This window comes from Notolabrus celidotus, chromosome 9, assembly GCF_009762535.1.
Source record: "Notolabrus celidotus isolate fNotCel1 chromosome 9, fNotCel1.pri, whole genome shotgun sequence".
Lineage (NCBI taxonomy): Eukaryota > Metazoa > Chordata > Actinopteri > Labriformes > Labridae > Notolabrus > Notolabrus celidotus.
In genome coordinates this window covers 23,009,310-23,037,011 of record NC_048280.1, presented here as the reverse complement: position 1 = coordinate 23,037,011, position 27,702 = coordinate 23,009,310, and the positions used below count along the sequence as shown (strand labels likewise).

Below are 27,702 nucleotides of genomic sequence, written 5' to 3'. Positions count from 1 at the left end.
CAGGGCTGAATGCTGTGAAATAATGTGCAGATAAAACATACAATAGAATGCAAAAGTTCCTCAGTTTACTCCCTCTTCCCAGAATGCATTTTAATACATTTTATTCAAGCCACTGCCTTGCTTCTGGCAGTCTGCCCCTCGTGCAGCATCTATGGGAATTCTCCTCACTGAAATGAACTCACACTGTCTGACCCTATTCATACCCAGGACTGCACTTTCTCTGGGACTCCCCCTTTTCCAGTCTTGGATTCCCACAGACCCCTCACCCTCTCTCTCTTTCTCTCTTTGCATCCTCCTTCCTTTTCCCTACCTTCCAACTGCCCCCAACTCCCCCCTACCCCTTCTTTCCAAGTCTCTGCCTTGCTTTCAACTCCAATTTTGGGCACAATGAAGTTGTTCTGGCTGACAGTTTGGCCAGTAGAATAAGTGTTGTTTGAGCCTGCTGTGTGGCCCTGTAGTGGGCCCATTCTCCCCCTCGCCGGCTCAGTTACCAAGAGGCTCGCTGGTGGGACACGGAAGACATCCGTCCCCACGCTCCCACCCTGAACTGAACAAGTAGCCTCAAAGCTAACCCAGGCTCACCTGTACCTCCTTTTTACATAAATGCACACATAAACATTAAATAGGAGAAGTGTTTTCCATCTAATTCTCAGCAAAAGAATACATGTGCAACTGGATATTTTAATGGGTGAAGGTCTTAGTCCTTGTGTCTGTTAGATACCATGTGGTTCCCCTCCTTCTCACAGCAACACCACAGCCAGGTTGGCCTGATTTACTCAGTTACTCCATGTCTTGTAGGACGTGTCAGAAAGGATTCTGTATTGGGGTCAGCTGGAAAGACAAAGCCTGCAGCCCTCTATCTTCTGTCACTTTCAGTAAGCATCAACCAGCATCTCTTTTGCTTCCCCCCCACCCGCGACCTTCCCAACCTTCTTTCTTCTGGTATTTCTTTTCCAGTCCCCTGTTTTTATGTTCCCAATCAAACAGAAATATAAAAATAAAAACAATCATAATGTAAATATTGATCCTGTGTGTGAATCTATGCTGACACATACACACAAAAGCACACAAACACAGAAGCCAGGACATGAGAAAGTGGCTGGGAGAGGCCCCGATGGGGGGACCATATGTCCAGACGTTGTATATCAGTGGGCTCGCCCTCAGCGCTCTGCCGGACCACCATAACTTAGTTTGTCTTCAGCACAAAGTTTGGTCCAAGCTTGGCTGGGTTCATTAGGAAGCTATTCTCTGCAGCCAATGAAGCTCAACAGACCTCCAACAAAGGAGCTAATCACACCCACCACTGCTCTCTCCCCCCTCGTCTTAGCTCTGTGGCTAGAAAAAAAAATCTGTATTTCTTGCACCTAAATAGACATCACATGCAATAAATCAAACGACTGTTAACAAAATATTTGACAAAACCGAACAACCTGTAGACTATAGAGCATGATGAAGAAATGAAAGCAACAGAAAAAGAGCTGCAGAAAAGCTAAATGTTGATATAAAAAAAGCAATTTGTCCCACAGTCATACCTTTCACTCTTTTGTGTCTGGACAGCCCATGCTAGAGAAACAAAAACAGATAATTGTGTCTCCATAGAAGACCCACACCTGCACCTGTTTGTGTATGTGTTCTGACCCACAGAGTGTCATGTTCTCACCTGACAGACACTTCCCTCTCTTGGATGTGTTAGTCAGATGCCTAGTGAAGAAATCCACGCCAACCAACGATGTGTTTGTGCGTGCAATTTGAGTGCATGTGTGAGCAAAAAAAAGATGCAGTGCACTGACAATGGAGAGCCCCGGGCTGCCGAATACTTGAAATGACCTTGAACCTCAGCATTCTCCATTCCCATGGCTGCAGGGACGGTGAGCACGTCTGTACGTTTGTGCATGTGTGTTTTGAGGAGTAGAACAATGAGGCTTTGCACTTTTGTCTGTGCACATAATAGCCCTTTCAAAATTCTTTGCGCAGACTGAGTCCAACAATCCAAATAACCTATACTCACTAACTCGGTTGAGATTTTACAGACATTTCATTTTAAAAATTGACAATTTGGATTTTTTAAGACAGATTTATCACAGAAATAAAGAACTGCTTTCCACTTTTCACATGTGTGCCCCCCTACCTCTCAGTTCTCAGTGACTGTATTTGCCTGCCTTGCATCCTGCAGAGAAAGAAGCATGCTCCATACCATGTCCCCTACTGCGCACACTAGCTACAGGCGAGCACAAACGTGGCTGATCTTGACATGGCTTAAACACAGACACTGTACACAAAGAGTGGTCTCGGACCACACAAATACACACACAGACAGACACATGTTTGAGTGCATGCTGATGAAGAGGACTTGGTGGGTTAAGAATGGAGGTAGGGGGTAGGGATAGCGAAGGGGGGGACCCAGCAAGGGGTGGAAAAGGCCATGTCACTGGGCCCTGCCCGCTCACAAATGTCAGCAGCATGACTACCTGGACATGGAGACCCAGCGGTGAGAGTACAGGAGATGATCAACAAGAAAGATAGATAGGAACAGACTTTGCTGCTGATAACGAATGGAGGTATAAACAGAGCAAGAGTTAGGTAGCAGTGTATGTTTTTTTTTCTTGATAGAACTAGAAAATGATTCAGGAATCAAGAACACAAGCTTTGGCTTGAAACTTTCATACTTTGTGTGGTTTCTAAAGAAATTCAGAGACAGACAAAACACGGCAAAGGTAACATCTTTCCCTGAAACACCTATAACAGCTACAGCTTTTATTCATACTTCATTCAGACAGCGCTGGAATATAGATATATCTGACTTTACTTATTAAACTGAAGCTCTTTGCAACATCAACACATAAGGTTTATTTCCAAAACCTCTTGTCAGATGTGCTACACCAACAGATGCAATCCCTATGTGCGCCCCCTCCTTCACATGCAGTTACCATTCCTGCTCCCCATCTATTAGATGTTGCATTCCAACTTTCAAAGTGGAGAGAGAACACAATGCCCTCTGTTGCCTAAAAAACACTGAATTCATCATAAGCATTTTGCACTTGCACTTTAATATTCCAGTGGATACAAACAAACAAGCAGGCATACAGTATACACTGAGATTCTGAGGAAAATGCAATGTTTTTTTTCTTTTCTAAAGGTCAAAACACAACCGTGCACCGTTGTGAGGCACTTTGAACGCCAACAAAACACTTCCGCACATGCACTCAGTGTTAAAAGAGATAAAATTCACGTTACAGCTCCTCAAGTAACAACAGAATGTATGTGAATTGTGATGCTTTCTCTGTTCAACCATTGGGCATTAGTGAAGAAGCTCTTATAGGACTGACTGTAAGACCTTGTATTTCATGTTTGGTCTAATCAATGTGTGCCTTTTATTTATGGGCGGAAAAGCACAACTGTGGTGCGATTTAACTTGGAAATTGGAAATGACAACATACGTGCATAAACACAAAGACACATATGTGCTCTCATTCAGAGTCACAAGGTTACATTACAGACAACATGGTTGCCATTCCAGCTTGGATCCAAATAGAGAATCATGTGGTAAAGTCAGGCATTGTAAACATGAATATATATTTTATATTAGATCATGAGCTTTGAAAGAGTTATGTTTACTTCAGTGCTAAACCCTAAGAGTTGATGAAGGTCTTTGTGTTAAAGAGATCAGAGAAAATATTTCTCATAGACAATTGGAGACATATGTTACTATTTGAGGATTTGATTTCACTGACTGTAAATGTTATAATTGGTGTCTATAGTCATGTTTTTAAATGTGACTGAATGACAATAAAGTGAACCCTGAACCTTGAACCTATACACAAGATGCACAGGGTGGCTTTCTTTGCTGCCAAGGTAAACACAGCCTTGATTATATAAATCTTGAAGTCATGTGATGTTAACAGCTGAAAGGGAAGTTGCTAATGGAAAGTAAATAGCCATAATCAATGTTTAATATGAAGGTCGCACCAGTTATGGTTGTAGTTTATTGCAGCAATGAAATAAACACCCATTCTCCTTGTCTTGTCTGCTGCCAGTCATTTGATCATTAGTTGAAAAAAACACAAATTATTGTTCTCAAAGACTTTAAGATTGCAAGCTAATTGGGTGATCATGTCTCTTGATGTTTGGATAGTTGCAACTACAATAGTGGATTTTGCTCTGAAGGAAATGCACAGACAACTTAGGCTATGTTCTACTACACTAAAATACAGATAAACAACCACATTTCATTTTCATATGCCTATAGTGTAAGTAGTACTATGACAAACACAGCAACAGTAGATTTCCTGAACCAAAACCAGAGACCACCCTCCTGTCAGAACACCATGTCTTCACAGAAAAACAAATCCTGCATCACTCCTTTTAATACAATTTTCCCTCCTCCCCTTTCCTTCATTTCCCTCTGTTTCCCCCATTTCTACCCTCGGACTTCGAATCACAGCAGAGTTCCTCATTGAAAGCACTGTGTTCTTCTACTCATCACCGACACTTTTATAGAATCCTCGGCCAGACAGTGGTGATTTGTGCCTGTGTTAAAGCAGAACTACTCTTTGCCTCTTTCACAATATAGATTGCTGCCATTATCTGGAGCCATTCCTCTATCCAACACCAAAAAAAAGGGGAAGAAAACATGGGGGGAAAAGGATGAAGGAATTTCAGCCAACGGCTGTATGAATTGCTGATGGGACCTGAGTGACAATTTGGCATGCAATTGTCAGTGTCAGTCACGGAGACATTGTCATGTCTGAGTCCCATCGTGGGGAGCCAAGCTTTAGGTGCTAATGTTGTATGAGGACAGTTTAACATTGCGACCAATAGGCATTATGCTTTTATTGATTTAACTAGGGATTTGTTAAAATACATATACAAATGTTCAAACACACTGGCACACACACACTTGCATTGAGCTGGGACCTTTGATTGTGGCGGAACCCATCTAATATTTCAGCTAATGTGGACTGAATGTGGCGGAAATGCAAATTTGACGCTGTCCCCTTTCACATTCAAAGCTTTTGTGGCCACTGGGCATTGAGGGTGGGAAAAACCTTGAGGCGAGGGGGTTCCACAGGCCACTCGTTTGGGCTGTGAATGAGCCAGTGCCCAAGCGGGGAAAGATGGTGTGCCAGTGGTGCGCTCCCTGCTAATTGATTGCCTCTGCTAACAAGAGCATAATGTATTCTATTGTGATCATCCTTTGCCCACATTCATTAAGCCAGGAAGCAGCGTGATCTTTTCTTTTTGTCTTGCTCCTGCCCCTTTCCTTCTCACCCCCCTTCCTCCCAATCCTCTTTTTCTTCCTCACTCCTCTTCTCTCAACATCCCCCCCCCCCCCATCTTTTTCTCTTTCTCTCTCTGGTGCTGGATGGAAAGGTGATGCAAAGGTGGTATGACAGGCAAAGCATCCCTCACCATCCCGAATGCAGAAGAGGAACAAAGGACAGATGGAAGGAATCGAGTAGGTGGCTGGTAGGATGCTGCTTGAAGGAAGTGAGGATGGGAGGATGAGAGGTAAAGACAAGGACTAAAAGGTAGAAGAATTCAGGGGCAAAAGGAAGAAGGTTGGAAAAGACGACAGAATGCAAGTGTGGAAAAAAAGATCAAGTTCAGTGGATCTCCCTATCACCCTCCATCTCTCTTCTCCCTCACCCCCAAACCCCCCTACTCCATCCTCCGTTTCTGTCAGGTTCCCACTCGCTCCAGCTTCTTCCCCCTCACCCCCCCTCCCCTCACCCCTCTTTGCCCCCTTTTCACCCACCTCCCTTTTCACTGCTTCTGCTCCTCACTCCATCTCTGGATCGCCTCTTAATAAGAGCTGGCGGGACAATAGTACCATTGTTGGCCGTGTTTGGGAACCCCGGACTGAAACAATCACTGTTTACCCAAGCAGTGGCACAGCCCGGACCCTCTCCTTCATTACAGCCGGGCCAAGTCTGATTAAGTCTGTTCCGCAAGTGCGACAATGAGCCACTGAGCCAGCCACGAACACCCATCCTCTCTCCTCTGTCTTTCTGCTCTCCCTTCATCTCCTGGCACCGGCACTTCTTTCTCTCTATCTCATACCTTTATTTGTATATTCCTCTTTATATGCCTATCCTGTCTTCTACTACAACAATGTCAACCTCTGATCTAGAATTTATTAATAACGACGACGACCAATAGAATCATATTAACCATAAAGAAAGTGAGCCGAAATGATGTACAAGTAACATAGTATTCCAAAAACCCTTTGTTGAATCCAATATAGTTCCAAAATGACCTTCATAATCTAGGACAAGGCTTATTTCTTTATTAAAAATCCCCAGTAGGTTCGAACATGCTGCAGGCGGTACAAATTTGACTGACTGCAAGAAATAAGAGAAAACTCTCCCTCCATAATGGTTTGAGATCATAAAAAAAATCAGCATGGAGGTTGCATTATGAAGCTGATGCTTGTGGCGGAGACTCACTGAATCAGTGGATTGAAAGCCTTTTCACTCAACCACATCCCTCAGCTCTGCCGCTTGTAACAGAAGCATGCTAGCAGCACTATGCAAAGCAGCATCATGAATATGCGTAATTAGGTGGGACTGGAGTAATTTTTCTGGGTTATGGGATGTGACATTTGTGGAGCGGGAACATACATCAGTGTAAGCACGACTGACAAATGTGTAATCCCTTTCTCTGCAATAAGGCGTTTCACACTCCGTAATACGAAATATAGTTTAGCTTCATATGCTAAACTGCTGAATGCAAAAAAGGCAGAAAATCATCCAGATAATCATACACACACAGTCAGGCATGTACGGACATGCTCAGTTGTATACATAAAGACAGTAGAGAAAGCACTGTGTATTTGGAAGTGAAGAAAATATGTGCATTCAAAGTCAAATATGAACCCTGGATCACAGTCCAGGTTTTTAAAAGCTGTTTACAAGTAACACAACAACACAGAGACAGATTTGTTACCATTAAATATGACCAAGCCTTAGAAAGCAGAAGGACACAAGAACTGCTATTGCCAAGCAACATGGTTTAAAGGACTGATTCACATGGATATAATAGAAGCATATTATGGATAACATAATATGCCATTAGTTATTGGTTGGTATGGAGCTTTGGATATTGTTGCAAGCAACTTGGAAATGCACGCCTAATGAGAGTCAAAGCAAATTTCTTTCTCCATGCATACCTGTGTTTTTAAGAAATCAGAAGAAATATAGGTATCTTTTGTCATAAATGGTGCATTTTTTTGTTTGTTTTATTATTGCACAGTATTCAGCTTCAAAGGGACTGAACATGTGAATGCACAAATAGGGACAGGGACATGGGCATAGGTACACTGACAAAAGCATCTATTAATAATTGGATCATATTCTTACACAACCACACTAACACACACACATGTATATGCGTGCACACTTTCAACACACCTCTCTCGCTCTCTTCAGAGAGAGCCAATTTATAGATACTGTACTGAACCCCCGCACCACCTCTCGTCTCTCTCTTTGCCTTGCCATGCCCCTTTCCTTTCCCCCCATTCACCCATACAGAGACACACACTCACACAAACACACCGGCACACACCTCCCTGCCACAATCCACCGCCCTGCCACATATACGGAAGGGGAGGACACATCCCTCATAGCACCCAGGAAATTAACTTGACATTTGATGCAGACAGAAAAAATATATTTCAGTGGGGGGAGGGCAACAAAAAAACAAAGTGTACTAAAGCAGAGATAGCATAAACCCATCCCTTGTTCACCCTTCCCCACCCCACCCCCCATAAGCCCAGGGACGCATTCGAGGGGGATTTCAGCGATCTGCAATGCAGACGCCACTGGGTGCCCACGGAAAAAATGAGCTTCATCTTTTGCCTGTCCTTTTCAGTGTATGCTGTCTGTCCCTCTTTGTTTCCATCTTTTATGATGCCGGCGCTCCATTTTCATATCCACTTCCCCTCCCCTTCTAGTTTGTGGCTCTCTATTTTTGAGGAAGTTGAAAAAAATGTAAAACAGTATTGGAGGATCACTTGATGGTGAACGCGTTTGAAATTAAGGCACAGGCTTCTGGCTGCTGCTTGTGCATACAAAAATAATAAAAAAGGGATGTTTTGAATCATTGTTGCCATGGTATTGCTTTCAATTTAGCATTCATATTTGAAAAATCCTGATCACTGATGCACACTTCTGAGCTGAGATATTATATCCAAACTGTTTTGTAAATCTGGGTTAATGACTCTAAAATAAACAACAACACATGTCCATTGGTTGCAATTTAGCACAAAGCAAAAGAAGCCATCCTTTCATTTACTCAGATTACTGTGTGCCTCCAATTTCATGCGAGCAGTGTAGGAAATAACGTGCAGCGTGATCTTGCATATGCTTGATAAGATTAACGATGGCATCAAAGGCCCACGGTAACCTCGGCATGGAGCCCAAACACCATGAGCGAGAGCAGGCCACAATTAATACATCATTATGCGCTGCTACAGTTTATACCCGTGAACACAGACAACACACAGCAAGACCGCCGACCAGCTAGTGTCTGTCTCAATATCCCCAGCATTAGACATGCAGGAATGTTAACATCATTATGCACAATTGTGAATGTCTGTCTGTGCCCTCCCCCTTTTCGTCCCCTGCCATATTGTGCCTGCGGGTTGGACGGTGAGTGTGTGTGCGTGTGTGTGTGCGTGTGTGAGTGTGTGTGTGATGTGTGTTAGAAGGCGGCATTATTTAAATATGATTATTTTGTATGCAAGTTGAAGCAAAATGCTTATTATATATAAGGCTATCAGAGCTTTTGAATGTGATGCTCTTTAAACACGTGTATTTTAATATTATTTTTTTAAGGTAAGTGATTCTGCCGGTATTCATTCTGTTTTAAAATACAATCGATGTTCAATAAACATAATCCTAAGACTTGTCCACAAATTAACATTGAATTAGCGCTTTGAATTAACCTTGGGTGGGATAATTTGCAACACAGACATCCAAGCACTCTGCAAAGTCGTGTTTTATTTGGAATAAGAAAAACGGATACATTCAGGATAATATACACTTTTTTTTTTTCCTTTTTGCACTTGCTGTCAAATTGCATCTTTGGTATAACCCTGATGCTGCAATGAGGTGTTAGTCTTTTTAATGTTATTGGATAAAATCAAATTCAATTTCTAGGAATCTAAAAAAAAATTATACTTCTTTTTCAAAAACTGACCTGGTTTGTCATTACCTAATCCAAACGCTCACTGAATGCGCTCATGAAAATGTCAAGTTTGATGAAGCTGGATTTGAACCAGGAGGGCGAGGAGGTGAGGAGACGTTCATTAGCGTTGCTGTTAGTAATATGTGCTCTGCATTTCTCTACGACGACGCAGTCAAAAAGTTTTGCATCATCCCAACACAAACACGCACTGTCTGCAACACTGCAGCCAATGGATTTGCATTTATTGCACTTTCAAACAGCCTCTTGAATTAATGCTGTTTTGTAGCATCATAAGAAATATAGTCCCAGCAAAAAAGAACCAGTGCAAATCTACATATTGTTCAAGCACGGTTGGTAATCCAGGATGTATCTGAGCTGTAAAATCTAAACATTCCTTTCTTTAAAGCCAAACACTAGGAGAAAGAGATTTAGAATCAGTTTCAAAACCAATATATTTTTTAGTTATCTGCCACAACTTAAAGAAGATTGTCCAGCAAGTGTTGTATACAAAGTCCTTGGCATCCCTCTGCTTATACAAACAGCCCTCCTGCCACCTCGCTGTTCCTTGCTGCCAGCGATTTGCATTCATTTGCATGATTTTTACGATGTGCATATCCTTTGTTCTGACTGTATGATGATGCAGAAGAAACCCTCCCTACGCAGCGCTATTACACAGCCCGCTGAAAGCTACTTGGATATTATATTAAAAACGGCACCCTTTCCTGCTTAATTATAAATTAATAAGACAAGATTTTGACAAATACCAGACTAATGCTGCGGCGCACTGACGATAATGTAGTACATCCGAATGAGGGTGAAAAGAGAGGAATGTGTTGTAGATTTGTGGAATTTTTGAGCAACCATGGATAGGACATATTGTGCTATCGCTAAGAGGCATGAGCATCTGCAATATATAGCACGGGGAAGGATGGCATCCAAGCATGAAATATGGAATTACTTGACAAATAGGAAATGGGAGACTTATAGATGGAAACTAAATCATTGTAAAGAAAAAATGACCTACACATATTTTACTATATTTTCATAAATAATTTGCTTCTTCTCTTCCTCAGTTGCCTTCATGGTTTGGGCCATTATTAAGATTTTCTTGCTACAGTGGTACCATATCATAAAGAATTAAACCTTTGCCTTAACTTTGCTGTCTCAGTTTGAGGTTTGTGAATGAACCTGCTGCAAAGCTTCCCTGTATGCTGGCCTCTTTTGTTCTCTGTTGTTGTTTCATCTATGCAGACAACCAGCACACACACACACACACACACACACACACACACACACACTAACACACACACACACACACACACACACACACACACACACACACACACACACACACACACATACAACGCTTACACTTGAGCACTCCTTAATCATGCAGGCTCATGCAGACGACTTCATTAATTGCTGTGGGCTAGCACGTATGCTACAGAAGCCAGCCTACAGCACAAGAGGGTTTTATATTCACGTATGCGGGCGCTACATTATAAATACTCACCCCCGCTGGCACCCTAATAGTAAGCAGCTGTACTCCAAATATGCAAGTCTGATAGATGATGATGAGTACAGCATAGGAAATGAACCATTGCAGCGTAAACAAGCTATACTGTACGGGAAACATTCATTATGTTTCAAGGGTTTGAGTGTAATTAAGTAAAATCTGCGAAGGCAACATTTTAGGTGTTAATGTTTTTGTCATTTTTAAGCTATAAAAATATTAGTCATGGTAATATAATTTTAGATTAGGAAAAAGAATGAAATAGAGGTATGGAGAGACATTAGGAATATAAACCTTCACAATGAAATCCTCACCCTCATTTAGAGTGGAGACATTTCCAGATATGGACAGAGTACATCTCTATCTGCAAAGATGAAAAGCTGCCCTGGTTTCCTGTCTAATCTCAAAATCCATGACCCTGACATATTCTGCACACAGGCATCGCCTGATGTGGTTTAGATGTACTTATGAAAAAAAAAGCCTTTACCTTTCCAGCTAAATAATGCAAAGTCACATATAGGGGTCTCGTGACCCTGCTGCACTTTAAGGGCTGGGCTTTTAGCAGAGGGAGTGAGGTCTGTCTGAGTTGAAAGTTCAGTACGTGTAGAAAGGCTCACATAGATGGCCTTGCTGATGTTGTATTTTCTGTATCTTGTCAGACTTCTCAGTGGAGAAATTATTTCTTTTTTTATTTCAAAAGTTAGCTCTCTATAACTGCTCACTAAAGTAGTCGACATTTAAACCTCTACAACCTCCACAGCTTCCTCTTTAACAAATGGCTGACCTTCATTCCAACCCTTAAATATCTTTGACCTGGTTAAAGAATGATCCTGAATATTCACAAACATAATGCTAAGCTGAGGTTTCCTTTGAATAACAATACTTATAAAGACATAACACCAAGGTTCAAGTGGTAAGATGTTCCATTTGTAGCAGTGCAGTGGTGGAAAAGGCTTTAACGATATACAAAAGGGTCATTGTGGAAGTGAAAGGTAGACTTTGCTAATAGACGCCCTCTCTATGGTACAGTCTAGATAGATACGGAGTTGAGCGCTGATTTTTTTTCCACCCAGTTACTCACCCTGGCCTTCTAATTGGCCCTTCTGCACTGACCACCTCGTGTGAGTATTGGGAGTAATTAGAAAGGGTAACACCAACACACATTGAGGCCCATGGGCATTGACATACCACCTCTTCTTTTCGGCCACTTATTTTTCTGTCTTAGTATCTCTACGAAACAACTTTTGACTTGTAGCACTCTCCACTCAGAGCATGAGATATTTCCGTTTTAAGTACTTCTTCTGTTCCAAAGGTCCCCATTAGGGTTATCCAAAATAGGACCAAAGCATGGCCTACCAAATGTGACTGTATATTATCTATTGAGCAAGATAGATGTCCATAATTCTAGCTAGCTGTGCGCTGTTTGACACCTAATATTCCAAATCTCTCCACCACTTCAGCCTCTTTAGCTGTCCTCTCCTCATAGGAAAATTGGGGTCAAAGTTGAGCTTCAGAGAGCACAGATCGTGATCAGTTGCTGCAGCCATCTGTTATAATAATATTTTCTAGTCATGAGAGCAGGCTCAGCTCATTAAAATGTTTGTCCATCTTCAATAACATCAAATGTCACATTTAATAATGGCTGGAGGTCTAATTGATAGAGCAAGATGTTCTGCACGCAATGCAAACAATGCCAGGGCCGAGGCCAATTAGTGTTACCGTGTGGGTACAATGGCTTGTGGAAATTCTGAAATTACTTCCTCCTGTTGTAGCTACTGTAGTTGTGTGTATTTTGTGTTGTTGTGATGCTGAACAGTGAACAGTAACCTCTGTTTCCCCTGTGCTTCTTGTCTTTGGTATGGACCACAGGGCAAAAGATGGGTCATGGGATTTGATATTGCCCACGATCACATCGCCTGAGCTGCCTTCAAACCACTGTTATTCTGTTTACTGTGTCCTCTGGACCACAACTAACATCTATGCCTTTATCCAACACACACACTGGCTAACTTTGCTGGAGGCAAACAGACACACATGGACACAGACTCACACATCAGCAGAGATAGACACAGAGGAGGAAAGCACTGAGTTGAAATCCATGCTAACAAAGAGATTTGGCTGAATTTGACCAACTATCAGTACCTTCTATTTGAATTTAGTCTCATAAATATCAAAACCACGAGTTAAGAAAATTAGTCTGAGGCGAGTGCGTTCATGAAAAAAAAAAAGAATGTATAAAATACAAATGAATAGCTTGCTGCATTAAGGTGTGATATTTGTGCACAATAGAGCAGGGAAATCACAAAACCTGAACGTTTTCGGGTATTTCTGAACATTTATTCAATATAGGCTATTACCGAAACACATAGAAAGAAAAACACATTCCATGTATGAACCAAGCTTACCTCATGTGAGTCCATTGGAGAACAAAATCCCAGAGATCTGGTGTTGACCTCTGCTTCCTGCTGCCTGCAGTTCTTCACAGCCCCTCTTCCCCATCACTGCAGCAAAGAAGACACACACAGACATACACATAAGGAGTGAATACAGGAGGTAACCTTTACATGTTGAATCACTCTATTGAGTGAATCACAATTAACATGTTTCCACTAAGAAGAAAGGAAGTGAGAGTACACACACTAAGAGAAGGAAACAGAGGTAGCATTACCAAAGCTAAGTTACTGGCAGGGATTCAAATTGGCAATAACTTTGTGCAAATATCGTCTCAACCTTTTACACTGCCACAAACACACAAGTCAAACTTGGGACATTTTTGGCACATAGGAGGCTGGTTTACAGATCATTTGAAGGTCACAGGAGGTGTGTTTTAAAATTTATATGAACCTTGTTTAAATGTTAACTTAGAAGTTGCATCACTGACTTCCAGATTCTAAAACTCCTTAAATTTTAACTGTTACAATTTTGGTTCAGGGAAGTGTGTGCCATTTGTTGCATGCTAACGCTGATTAAGCAGCCGTGTTGTTGAACCCAACCACCCCTGACCTGGGCTTCCTCATGCTGGAGTGAGGAGGTCAGAGGTCAAATGTCAAGGCTAAAGGACAAGGTCCATTAGGGGTCAAGGGTAGCCCCATTAAACTCAGCAGACTATGGTTAGTTGAGACCCTATTTTTTGACCTTGCACAGCAACATGCCGATGGACTCAGATAATTTGGGACATTTAGTTTGTTTTTCTTATAGCAGTAAAAACATAGAACTGCCAGCATTTAAATCCCAATCCAAGGCAAAAAAACGGTCGAATTAAAAAAAACTAACATACAGTAGTTGTAGAAGAAGATCAGAAATGCGCCTTCGGCATCCTGAAGGAATTTCTTTGCCCTTATTTCTCTCTTATGTGGACTTTTAAAGACTGAATGAAAGGGTTTAACTTTATTAGCATGTGGAGAATCTACTGTATTCAGATATAATAAAGAGTTCATTGTAGTTTCTGACTTCAGGAGTTCTTTTCCTATTGTGTTCCCAAGTGATCGTGAGCTTCTTCTGGCATGTCAATATCAACATGAAAGATGCCACATTTTATTAGAGCTCCATGTCAAAGCCTACACACTCTCACACACGCACACACACCCACCACACACACACACAACCACACATCACACAACACCACACAACACACACACACATACATTACTACAAACATGCACTTGCACTGAAAGCCAACACTGTCAGGTAGCTACGTAGCAAATAACAGACGACACTCAAGGTCCTTATTATTAAGATATAATTTTATTAATATGTTTGATTCACAAAAAAACCCCCACAAAATCCATCAAATATGCATCTGAAAAAAAATGTGTATATCATGAACCAATCAATGAACTCTTGCAGGAGTACTAAAAGGAGCATTAAACAGTTAGGATATCTTAACACTGGTCGTATTCTCCTGCTCCCCTGTGCAGTGTTTTACACTGCTCTGAGTGTGTTCGTGGTTGTGTGGGTAAACCAGTGTCTGTGTGTGTGTGTGCATGTGTGTATGTGTGTGTTTTTAGCCCTACGGCAGGGTTTAGGGTAACTATACAGCTCTCCCCCTCCACCTTCAGCCCGTTCCCTTTGCGGCTTGTGTGGCTTGTCTCATCCCATCTCTCTGCTTCTCTATCTGCCTCCACCCCCCTCCTCTCCTCGGTTCTACTCTGCTTCTAGCCTGCATGTGTGTAGGGTGGGTGGTGGGGGGTAGGGGGTTGGCAACCTGAGTGCCAAGAAACAACCCCCGTGCTGGAGCAGGTGATGATAAATGTAACCCGTATTGCATATGTATACGTTTCACGCACAATCACACGCGCAGGCGTTTTAAGACTGATGGAACAAATATAAGAATCGGCCATTGAGTGGAAAAAGAAAATATTTTTAAGTGACTTGCACTGATTTGAACCACATTGTTAGAACTCTAAAATTGGAAAAACTACATATCTTTATTAAAGCAGAGCTGCGTTGTGCGATTCCTCACCAATTGCAACTACTTATGTGACAAAAAGAAGAAATCATAGAACAAAAGCATTTCCTTCACGAGAGGTGTGTCTACTCTCCACCCCGGTGGCTTCTAGTGTTTCATTATCCAAAGTCGAGGTCTGCTTTGCCACCTAGTTCCCCCATGCTGCCTGTCTCATTTCCTCCCGGTAACAATCCATTAGCCAATGCCGGGCTCAAACATGCACACGCTTAATTATTCGCACTTCTTTGGCAGCCGCCGGGGCGTACCACTCATCAGAGGAAGCAGGGACGGAGTGAAGGGAAACAGCTGATACTTAACATATATGTATGCATGTAAAAATACATAACACGCTTACTTTGAGGACATATGGCTCACACAGACGTAATACCCAGATAAACAACACACTGCTAGCACACCCAGCTATAGACATACATCTACAGCAACAAATGTACATAACAAATGAACCAAAAGTCTAATTTTAACTATATATTCCCCAACTGACGCGCAGACATTTCTGTGTGTCTGTCTGTGCGTGTGTGTGTATGTGTGTGTGTCACTGCCCAAAAAATGGGGATGATGTGTGTTATAATTCATCTTGAATAATTTCCTGCACATTCTTCTTCATGCTCTGCCTCAGGAGCACTTCAGGATGAAAGGAATGCTAATGCTGTGTCTGTATCTCACTGAACAATGTGTGTGTGTGTGTGTGTGTGTGTGTGTGGGTGTGTGTGTGGTGTGTGTGGGTGTGTGTGTGTGTGTGTGGTGTGTGTGTGTGTGTGTGTGTGTGTGTGTGCCACCTCACTAAGCACATTTATGATAATTAACAGATAGAGGAGGTCAGCTACGGTGTGTGTGAGTGTGTGTGTGTGTGTATGTAGGTGTGTGTGTGTGCCAATAAGAGTGAGTTAGAGAGAAGGAGAGAAAATGAGGGAGAAACAGTATAGCGCTGATTTACATAAATTGCAAGTACTGTTGCCGACTTCCTCTCTCTGCTCTGTAGTGATTTTGTTGTAGTTTTTGCTGTAACATTTTGAAGAAAGGTGTCATCTCACATAAAAGCAAGTTTTGGAAGGAAAAAGCAGACACTATTTCCCCTTGAGGTTTAGGTAGTAAAACTGATGCAGTTCTAATAAGTACAATATTTAGACTTGTGTATCTTTATTATGGCCAAATTTAAAGTAAGCAGCTCTGGTGGAAATGACAGCAGGGTAAGGCCTGTACTGTTTAAACTTAGAAATGTATGTAGTTTGATACATTTTTAATTGAAGGTGCTTTGTGGCCCATGGTAATGTTTTGCTTTAAAAACAGCCTGCAAATTGTGTCTTGAGCTCAAAATAAATAGAACAGGTTAAATGAGATTCTTAAATTACTGCCAAATACCAGTTTATTTCTGATGACCATGGTGCTACTATCAGAACTCGTACCTAATAAACGGCCTGCATCCGAAAGCCAAAGACAGGCCGATCTCGTAGGTGACAGTAATCGAGGGAATTAATACATGGAAATGAAATGCTCAGCATGCATAGCAGCCGATGACAGTAACTGAATAATTGACTTTCAGAGCCCTGTGTTCCTTTCCACACGCCGCGCTGAAATTTGTATGCGTTTATGTGTATGCGTGCGTGTGTCTATGCCAGCGGACATTTTAGGTCTACCCTCCTCACACTCTCACTACTGCCAAACGCCTTAAGATGGTGGCACCTTGAGGCAGAGAGAGACACTCATAGAGAAAGCCAACCTCCTCCTCCCTTTCCCCCTTCTTCTTCCACCTCGGGTCCTCACGACAACACAGGATAGTCCCCCCCCCTTCCTAACCCTTAGCCCCCCTACTAAATATTAATTCACCCCTCTCTAATAAGGATATTAGGCGAGTACCCCAGCCCAGGCGTATATGCATGAGTCCTTTCTCATCAAATTTACATAAAAGGGCCAGATGCTAATGCGAGCGTAGCAACTACTGCTCACTATTCTATACGCGCTGGTAGTGGCTCTCCAGTCCGAGAGCCCATATAATTTAATTGCCGACCAGCATATATTTTCAAATGGTCCCCCGTATTTAAATTGCATAGAGGCCTCAATACCATATGCTTTACAAAGCGTGCAAACACGCTCATATTTTAATTGTAGTGGCCGTGCAAGTACAGTTTTTATGCTTACTTAATGCAGCCTTAAGCCCCTCCCCTCTTTATGCAATAATACTAATACAGGCGTGCTTTTGCATACTATGAAAAGGGAAAAGAATGTAAATGCGCAGACTATGAATCTGACATGCTTAGTTTTGCATGTGTCAAAGCTTCTTGAAATGACCATACATCAACAAAAAAATTAAATCCATTTCAGATTTAGAAAACAAGACCTTGTGAGTATGAGGGAAATGCTTATGGAATATCAGGAGGGAAAGCAGCAAGGGACAATTGGCATTAACTCAGAAATAGGTGCCCTGAGATTTACAGTTCATGGATGGACAAACACTAAAAGTTATCTTAAAAACAACAACACGCAGACCTCTTCAATGTAGACCACAGCATATGGCAAAAGTGCCCCGATGTTTGTAATTAATAGAGGATGAATAATGCAGCGACAAGAGATATATTATTTACACCCTTTCATCTTCGAGGAAGATTCAAAGCATATTTCAGATGCAATTATACTAATTTATTTATAGTGCATAGTATTTGCATAATCAAAAGCCAGTGGAGCACAGATATCCTAGAGGACAGGCTGCAGCCAGCTTTAGACATGTCGAGTAAAAAATAGCATTTATGCACACAGCCTTATTATGCACTGATTCTGACAGTGTATTGATATCTAATCTTGCAGTCACATAGCACAGAGTACATTGTACTGACTGTAAGCATAATAATGAATGACATTAGAGGAACAAAGTGTATAAAATCTAAATGTGGCATTAAGATTATATTCTAGATTCATATGTATTATATATTTATATATGTTGAGATAATGTTTACACTTAGAATTGAGCTTTGCTTTTCACAATGTGTCGAAAGATGAATTTAAATCTGGTGTTCCATATAAAAATGCAAAAATTACATTCAGCTTGAACTAAAACAGTTTGCTGTGCGATTAATTTATCTCAAGGACTCCTGAATGTTTTTTCTATGTTGCCTTTTGATTGTGCTACTTTTGCACACTAGCACTCAATCCATAAATACAGGAGTAATAAGAGTTACATGGTAGGCCAGCAAGCATACAGCTTTTGATAAAACATAAGCTAAAAGTGTTAGCAGTAACAGGTTTTGACTTCACTTGTAAAACCCTTACATGGTGCAATTTTCAGCTTGGGATAAAGAAAAGCTCAGAATTTTAAATCTCCTGCCTCCATTTACTGCCCCACAAATTAGTCAGGGGACATCTCTGTCATGAAGGAAGTTTTGCAACAACAATTTATTTGGGAAAACTTTTAGTTCCAAAGCCAAAGTTTGGATTTCTTTGGTAAAGTTTGCCAATCTGTCTGTTTGCTGCACATTATTTTGTTTGTCATAACTACCAAATCGATCAATTTAGAGCCAGGAGAGCGGAAAATATCATCATTCCAGAAAACAAACAAACAACAGCTGTATCACTATCACATTACTTTACATACAGAGCTTGACAGGAAGTGAGAAAGCAAGTTGCCTGTATGACATGTCGGCCGTGCATATCCACGCATTTAGCTGAAGGGGAGGGCCGTACAGCGTGGCAGAGCACAGCATGCCCGCTGCTCCCCACAAGACGCTCAAGTGGCCATGCATGATGTCATTAAAAAGGGCCCAACCATGACATTCCTTAGTGGATTATTGGCAAGTTATGGCTGGTTGGTCTGTCATGAAGGGAGGTCGATCGGATGCCTGTTAATCGCCAATGACACCATTATGGAAGCAAATGACAACTTATGAGTGTTTGTGTCGGTATGTGTGTGAAGGACTGACGTGCAATCTCAGAGTTAGTTTTAATTCTTAGATATGAACCGTAAACTCTTACAATTAACTTCATGGCCTCAATTAACGGGAAAAAAGTATAAAAACGTATGTATCAATTAACCAATGAACATGCAGCTACCCGATCGGAAACGTTTGATCAGGATAATATGCCTCTACGTACACCCACGGAGACAGGGAGTGGGTGGCACTCTAGTTTCTTGCAAAGAGCACTGTACACACATGCACACACAGAGACCAGGAGTCTGTCCTGCAATGGCAGGGGCTGATGCTGCCATGCGCACGGTGATCTCACCTACCGTTGCCGTGGCGACACCAACCAGAGGGAAAAGCCTTATTGTGTGTGCGCATGCGTGCGTGTATATGTGTCCCTGTGATTGTGACAGAAGCTTGGGCTGGAGGAAGAGGAGGAGGAGGAGGAGTGAGGAGGGGGAAAAGGAGGGCCTGCAGGAATTCACATTGTGCCTGGCTTGTTTAAGGTTTATGCCTCATTCACTTACTTTTATCAGGGGGGAATACTGAGCCGGCCCTTTCAATTATCAAGGCAGTAAATTCAGCATGGCTGTGTCGTTAAAAAAGCAGGCCAGGGGTTTAATAGGGAATTGGAAAGAGTACAGGAAGTGTAAGGGTGTATGTCAATTAATTTGCATAAGCTATATGTTGAGACAAAGATAGACAGGAAGGAAAATATGCAGGGATACATGCATACATCTGACACTGACACACACACACAGACGAGTACAAGCACGTATTCTGCATGCATGCATGTCAGCGGCACACACCACGATTATTTCTCCACCAAAACAAACTCCCCTACCACTACCAGCTGGTATTGTTGAATTCTATTAGTGATGAAGAGCTAACTCAGACTATAGGGGTCATCTGCTCATCAATGGGTGGCGGTGGCCTGGCTTGCTCCACAGCCATGAATGCACTGAATTCATTACCCCTGGTGCACAGATGGTGTCTGGCTGCCTGTCTCAAGTTCAAGTTCATGTCCAGGAGACACACACACACACACACAGAAAAAGAGAGAGAACAACATGGCCCAAGCCAGACAGACAGACGTTGTTGACTGAGACACAGCTATTGTTCCCCTTTCATCAACATGATGTAGTGGCCTCACTGGCTAGCCGTTAATCGCTGAGACAAAACATGCATGCAAAGACACACACATAGGAAGATTCACATGGAGCTGCTGCACCAGAAGGGTGAAAATAACTCCACATTTCTGCTCAGTTAAACTGAGTAACATTGTTGTGACTCTGACTGGCTAATGCTGCAGATTGTGCTTCACAGAAGCTCTGAGTGTGACAACTTTCCAACTCAAATACAAGCCTAAAACCCAAACACTGTTACTGAGAGAGCAATCTAATCCTGAAGGCCACAACCTGTAAGAAAAAATACAGCCGTGTAATACATACATACATTAACAAATGGCACCCGTCTGACGACCATATTCACAGCCTTTGTGTAGCACAGAAATTACCCTGGGCACATACATATTATAAACCTGCTCCTGCACCTGCCATACACAGCACACAGGCACAGAGGAGGCACATAAAACCCCGGGCACGCTCTCATAAAATATGCTGATTGCCCATGCAATGGATATGAAAACACTGTTCATGGTCGCCATGGTTTTTGTTACTCAACAAATCACGTGACAACAATGGCTGCGGCACGCTATACGTGTGAGCGTGGAAGGAGGGCACAGCCAAGCGAGTAGCTCCTTACTAAGGAAAAGAAGAGGGGTTCTGTCACCAACCATTTCTACATGCAAAGTCAAATCACACGCCTGTTTATTTCTGAAATGAATATACACGGAGTGCGCGGTGACATGAATGGCTTTTCTTTTTCTGCAGCATGCTCGTACTGCAAAGGCGCTGCTTTAAATCATATGAAAGCATAGTGTACGACACATCAGGCTAGAAGACAAAATCCAGCCTCATTTATGAAGACCCAGGGAGGAAAATTAATGCACCTTTTAAACTATCACTAAATTTAAAATATGGACATAGAGGCCATCTAATCACCACAGATAGGGAATAAAGTTCATTATTTTTAGGGACTCAAATCAGCAGGGGTTGCCAGTGTTCATAAAAAGCACTAATGTGAAGCAAATTGGTGAGATTAACTCCATCTCTAGAGACAGGTGGGGAAGACCTCTACACAAACTGCTGCCAACACACAAAACACTGCATCTCTCCCACATACAGCCCAGGAACACTTACACAGGCTGAGAGGGGAGATGCATGGAAGTGTGGTTTGCAGCTGTTTGAAACACATGATGACGCCATCTCCTTGTAACTATGCATCTCACAATCGCTTTGCATTTCCAGTTGAGCGGTTTCCACCAAGGCCCTTTGGTATTTGATTCATTGTGGAGAGCTAATTCAAGCTTTAGTGGATGTACTGAATACTTTCTGCAAGTGTCTTCCTCTTTAAATACACACAGGCTAAATTAACAAACACGACTCAGTATTTTGTTGTAAATTCATAAAAGTGCAAGATATCTGCAAAAGAAGCACTATCATGGTCATCTTTTGTATCAAGAGTAGACACTAGATGTGCTGTTGTAGAAAGTCTTGTGGCCGATAAGACATTGTAGCTTGGTTAAATATTCTGTTTTTTTCCCCCTACTCTGGGTTGACATTAAGTGTGGCCCCCAGAATTGAAAACAGAGTCCCCTTTCATAAAGCTGGAGGACGATTTCAATCGACTTAACTGAGGACAATAAGACTTGTTTATTCAGCACTGCTCAACCCAAATTGTGTTCTCAAATTTTCTAGCGAGTAAACGACCTGGTATTGTATGCCGTCTTTGACAGGGGTCGGGAACAAGACACACAAGTTTTGTCTGATGGTGTGAGAAAGTAGGCAAGGGGACCCTTTCAGCACAGGCGGTGTTGGATTCAGCCACTGTGGCTCTGCTTAACACTGCACTCCTATAATCCTCTGTTGCAAAATAGCCAGCTTCACAGATTTCTGAGAATATGTGGGACTTGAATTGTGGCTTAACCAGATATCTTTGAACCTGGAAATTCAAAGAGAGAGACTTATTAAGACTTTAGCTGATGATTTAATGAATGGAGATAGGATTTATTTAAAAATGTCAAAGCTTGTATTTAAAAAAACAAAAACACAGGCCTGTTTTTGACACGTGGCCAGAGCCGGAAACATTCTGTCATTTGACAGATCCAGCAGTAAGCAAGCTGTGTGTAGAGATCTGAGAAAAAGTGCATTGCTTATTTATATCAAAATAAAAGCACCACAGCTATAAGTGCAACATTTCTCATTGAGGATTTTGTAATAGGTTGAAAAATAATCTCTACTGCATATAACAAGGAATGGCTTCCCCCCCTATAGATCTATAGGAATAAAAATTGGGATTATGACTTAAATCAGTTTATCCCACTTTTATGTTTCTCACTCACATTATATGTAGCCTATATTTAAAAATGAAGTCCTAATACATGCATGTTTTTGCAGCACCTGCACACATAACTCTCTCTCGTTCATGGTCAAGTTCAAATACAGACAATACATCCTGGTGTCACTTATTCAAAAGCCCCAGACTTCTTTGTGCAACATTATCTGCGCTCTCACTAATTCTCACGAGAATATAAAACGGCTGGATCCGCGCGTTCTGGAGGGGCATGTGCAGGATTATAGAGTTGCAGCACATCCCTTTCAAATTCATAAACCGGCATAGTTTTAAGATAATGACCCAAAGTCCTCATTATCAGTACAATTGACGAGACATTACGCATTCAGGACCGTTACTACTCCAAGTTTAGGAGCGCCGCGTCGGCTGGGGCTGGGAAAACGTCGCCTCTTTCTTTGGGGATGCAGATGAGTCTGGTGCACTTGACGTCTTTTCATGACCCCTCTCGCCCCCCCTTTCCCAGCCCCTCCAGGCCCTCACGGCGCTGTCTGTCATATTGGGGGGGCATGGCATTGCCACTTGCCCCACCGAGCGTGGGAATGGGATCGTCCAGTCGTTCACATCTCCTGCACTGCGGTTAACGGAATCAATTAAGCAGGCCCGACCCCCCCCCGTCTCCCCCATCCCCGCACGCACTCACTCACTCCCTCCCTCCTCTCCTCCCTCTTCTGTCACCTCCCTCCTGCTCTCAACCCCACGCTCCCCCACCTCTCTCTCTCCTCTCTCTCATTTTTGTCAGTTCACTATACGTCCTAATTATTACCCTACTGTTTGGGATGCCAGCACCGTTTCCAGGCCGGACTCGATCATGCTGAAATAAAAAAAGCATGGAGGGGTACACGTGGGTTTTTACACATTTCCTAAATGTCATTATCTCATTCTTATAAAATGCTCACGATAAACTTCAGTTGAAATTTTAAATTAAATAAACTGTAAGATGATACCTCAAGTGAAAGGATCAAATAGGCTATAAATATTAACGTGCAGTACCTGCCCTGGAGGAGTGTTCTAGTGTGTGTGTGTGTGTGTGTGTGTGTGTGTGTGTGTGTGTGAGTGTGTGTGTGTGTGTGTGTGCGTGCGTGCGTGTGCATGTGCGTGCGTGTGTGTGTGTATTACCATCTAAATGTGAATGATTGACTATACAATGACAGCGTGAATTATGATTTAGAAATCAGCTGTTAATTAAATTCCTGAAACTTCCTTGAGGTGAAAAAGGGCAAACTTTTGACACAGTAAAACAAAAATAATTCCAAAATAAAATCAGATATTGAAACAGCATTTACAAGCTCTTGTCCAAGGAGAAATTGAGCAATATGTCGTGAGTCCTCCACAAGTCATCGATGAGTCTGGAAGTAATTTTTACTTTCGGTTATCTAGCTTTATGACGAGCAGAACACTCATACAGCTAGATAACCAAAGATAACAACCCACTTCCCAATCTTCAGCAATAATCCACATGTTCATTTCTTTTCTGGGCTCCAAGTTTCCACCACTTAGAACTCAAATATGTTAGGAGAAGTCATCTGGATCCTCTTTTCAAGTCACAATGTGCATTATAATCCTTATATTCCAACTATTGCATAGGCCGGACTGTCACACACCGGTGTAAAAAGGCGGCAAATGTTGGAAAAAATGATATATTATCCCAATGTTAATGTCACAGTCACTTGACATTAACCAATATTACTGAGTTGAAGCAGGCCTTGAAAATCGCGGGTAAGGTGCAGTCATCCTTGCACTGGGGCCCTAATTTGCAATGCAAATAGCTCCAATCCCACAAAAGGCTCTTTCGCCTCTATTAAGTCGTTGTGGCAGCAGCAATAGATATCCTGTGAGGCCGGCGGAGAAGAAACACGGCGAGAGAGGGGGGAAATCCGGTTTCCTGTGGAAAAGTGCAATAACGGCACAGGGAATTAGGACGCAAATGTGTCGGATTATAAAGGAGGAGCTTGTTTTTTAGCCCAAAGAGTGTCAGGTTGTCCTTTCACATCCAGAAGCCGGTGACTCTGAGCCAAAGGGTCCGTTCTGCAGGTTGCATGGTCGCTCGGTCTGAAAAGAGATTGGGGGGTGGGGGGGATAAGGGCCATCCCCAAACGATAGGGGGGCTGGGGGTGGCCAAAATATGGACCAACCCCGGTGAGGTCAAAGGCCTCGGACCACGACAATGTTACCGCGGTGATGTCATGAAAGGAAAACGCAAATGCACCCTCCTTGTCATGCACAATCTCCAACCATCCATTACACAGCGCGCGCTGGAATAAGTCCGCCTTGCATCGAGGACCCTGCCTGCCTTCTCTCTCATACACAGGGATGAAAATGGATGTCAGGGAACCCATATGCTTCTTTTTCATACAGAAAGAAAGCGATTCAGCTGCTTTTTTATGAGGGATGCGTAAAGATTTAGCCTCTAAAGCAATAAAAATGAAACAACTCAATGAAGAGAGCATCCTGGAGCTACACGAGCGCTTGCGTCTTCTGTCTATCCAATAAAGGCGAGATTTTCTATTCGCAATAACACGTTACTCGCTTCATTATAGCTCCTTTTCTCAAATATGAGAACCCAGTGAAGGACTTAAAAGGCTCTCACGTTCTCGATTTTTGCGTCGAAATCCTTACAAGCCTCGTGTGTTTTGTCATCGTCGCATCCGAAGGTTAGATAGGCTACAGCGGTATTCGGCTGGCGAAGAAGTCGCCTCACAGGGAATAAAGCCAGAGCGCTTCATCTCGCACGCGTGTTTTTCCCACAGATATGAAAGTATAGTAAACGGATAGCTCAGCACAAACGGGTCAATGTATGGGATCTTTGGAACCGAGTCAACAACAACAGGCAGTGGAACATGTGATGGATCATGCGCAGGAGCATGAAGCTGCAGGTTACCGAGTCACTTCATGGCACCCCGCGTGCATAACTTTGATTCCGTTCGGACCATAACACCAACTCAATTAGGAGACAAAGTTCATCTCTGACTGTCGACTTGATACGTGTGTTTGCATTTGTGTGTGGGGGCTTATATGTTTGTGTGTACATGATTAGTGAACTACCATAAGATGAAAAATTAACATCTAATTTTTCAGTGGCATCACCAGCCTTTTCTTTACTTCAGGTGTCCAATTCACTCCCTCTACTTTTACATCAGACTCTCAAGTTTACTCTGATTTGGAGGGGGGAGGGGCAAAGCAGAGGTGCCTTAATGAGCGAATATGAGTCACAAGGCCTGTGCATTTCAATAAGGGATTACTTCCTATGAACAGCACTTTGTGCCTTACATGTTCAGTCACAGCTTTCATTCATTATGTTCCAGTCATTCCGTTTTAAATATCATCTCCCGCATTGTGCGTATGACACAAACCAGCACCCTTAGTCTGTCCAAATGTTACAATATAAAATATAGAGAAAAATCCCCATTTACGCATGCACTTGTCATTTCTTCATTTATTGTAACACATCGCCAATATTTACACATCTAAAATTATTCTGTCCTCCTGACAGGACGTTGTGAATAGTAAACTCTAAAGCCAACTTCATATTATTGCGATCAGCATTATAAAGCACTGCTCATTAAGGTAAAGGAGGCTTCAGAACAGGCCTCCCACACAGAGGCCATGCTTTAATCACTGCACACCAGTTTTTAAACACACAACCTGCTGATCCTCTTGAAATCATAATAAGCTGTCTCTTTCGTGAAGGTTATGATTCAATACTGAAAAGCTAAAAATTACATAAGGAGGACGCAGTTCCTTTTGTTTTATCAGTTACTTGGGCAGAAGAGGCTTTCGTGCGTAAAAACATGGATAAGGAATACAATGGACGCTTTGTGTGGCAGTTTTCAATTAATGCAGAGCCAACTTTTTAGATTTTGCTTTATAAAAACATTTAAATACACACACGCCGCAGTTAGGTGTGTTTCAATTGTGTGTTTTGTGCGTAAATATGCCTTTTTAATCATAAGCTATAAATCCTCGCCACATATTTTTCACACTACCAAGTCCACATTTGTCACATCTTTTGTTTGCTCTGGTTATAAAATGAGGCTGATAAAAATTATTCCCCTAGTTTTAAAAAACTCTGTTCATCCTTATAAGAAAAAAGCAAGACGCAAAGAAGCAGATACCCTGAGACGCATCTACTTTCTCTGAAAACTGACGACAAAACTCTAAGGTGAGGTGTATCGAAGAAGAAAGAAATGACCGAGAAACATGTTTTAAAGCCCATTATGAAAAAAAATCATAGTTGAAATATAGCACATACGTAAAGCAGACTTTTACGCAGTAACCGTCATATACAGTGTCACTTCAAAGGTGCCAAAAAGTCTAATCAGTGCGTACTTGTGAAACTGTGAACGAGTGTGTCCTCACACACACTTTGTCATATTACCTACTAAACATGTGAAATCGCTCTATAAAAAAATCCACAGCATCTTATATCAAAGCAGGTGTCTATTCCTAAACGACCGCCTTGTGTTAACTTTTTGCGCTCATGGGGAGCCTTTACGCACACGGTTGCTTCTACGCATCTTATTAAAGCAGCCACAAAAGTTGCACTTACTTCCTAACGGTGAGTCAAATCACTGCAGCCGGTCAGAAAGCGTCCCAAGCAGGAGAAGAAGAGCGGTTGGATCCGTGTGTAGCCTGATGTAGGATGTAACGTTCTCCTGAAAGATCCCAGCCGTATCATTTGGTGTTTTGGGGGGGCAGCACTTTAAAACTGCCTGTAACAATCAGCAGCCTGCATTAGGCGTGCTTCAGCTGCTCTGTGCAAAGCATGAGCATATCCCAAGCACATGATGGACGATGATGAGAAGAAGAAGAAGAAGAAGAAGCGGGGAGGGATGAGGAGAGGGAGAGAGACAACTTTCCCAGAACGTCTGCAAGCACCAAATAGAAAAGTGCATGCACAGTTGAGCTCTCAGAGTGTGCAAGTTTTTTTTCTCTCCCTGTTGGTGGTGGTGGGGTGGGACGAGGAGGGAGGGGGTGACGATGATGATGATGATGGGGGGAGGAGGAAGAGGAGGAGTGGTGGTGGTTTTGGGGGGGGGGGGGGGGATGAGGGGATGCAAAGTCCATCCTTCTGTGTGAGTAGAGGACGTGCTCTGAAATTCAAACAAGTTCCCTCGGTTTTTGTTGCACGCACGAACTGAGGCAGCATTGTTCGCGCTTTTGGCGTGGACCTC

At 42.4% G+C, this 27,702-nt stretch overlaps 1 long non-coding RNA gene across 1 annotated transcript in view; it reads right to left on the bottom strand.

Moving 5' to 3' along the window:
- LOC117818560 overlaps positions 1-27,302 on the bottom strand; it is a 38,504-nt gene extending 11,202 nt beyond the window's left edge. The window contains exons 1-2 of the long non-coding RNA XR_004632375.1: positions 27,078-27,302; positions 13,105-13,200 (exon numbers count right to left, since the gene is read on the bottom strand). This is a non-coding gene — a long non-coding RNA (uncharacterized LOC117818560). The remainder of the gene's footprint in view (positions 1-13,104; positions 13,201-27,077) is intronic.
- Between the last annotated feature and the right edge of the window lie 400 nt (positions 27,303-27,702).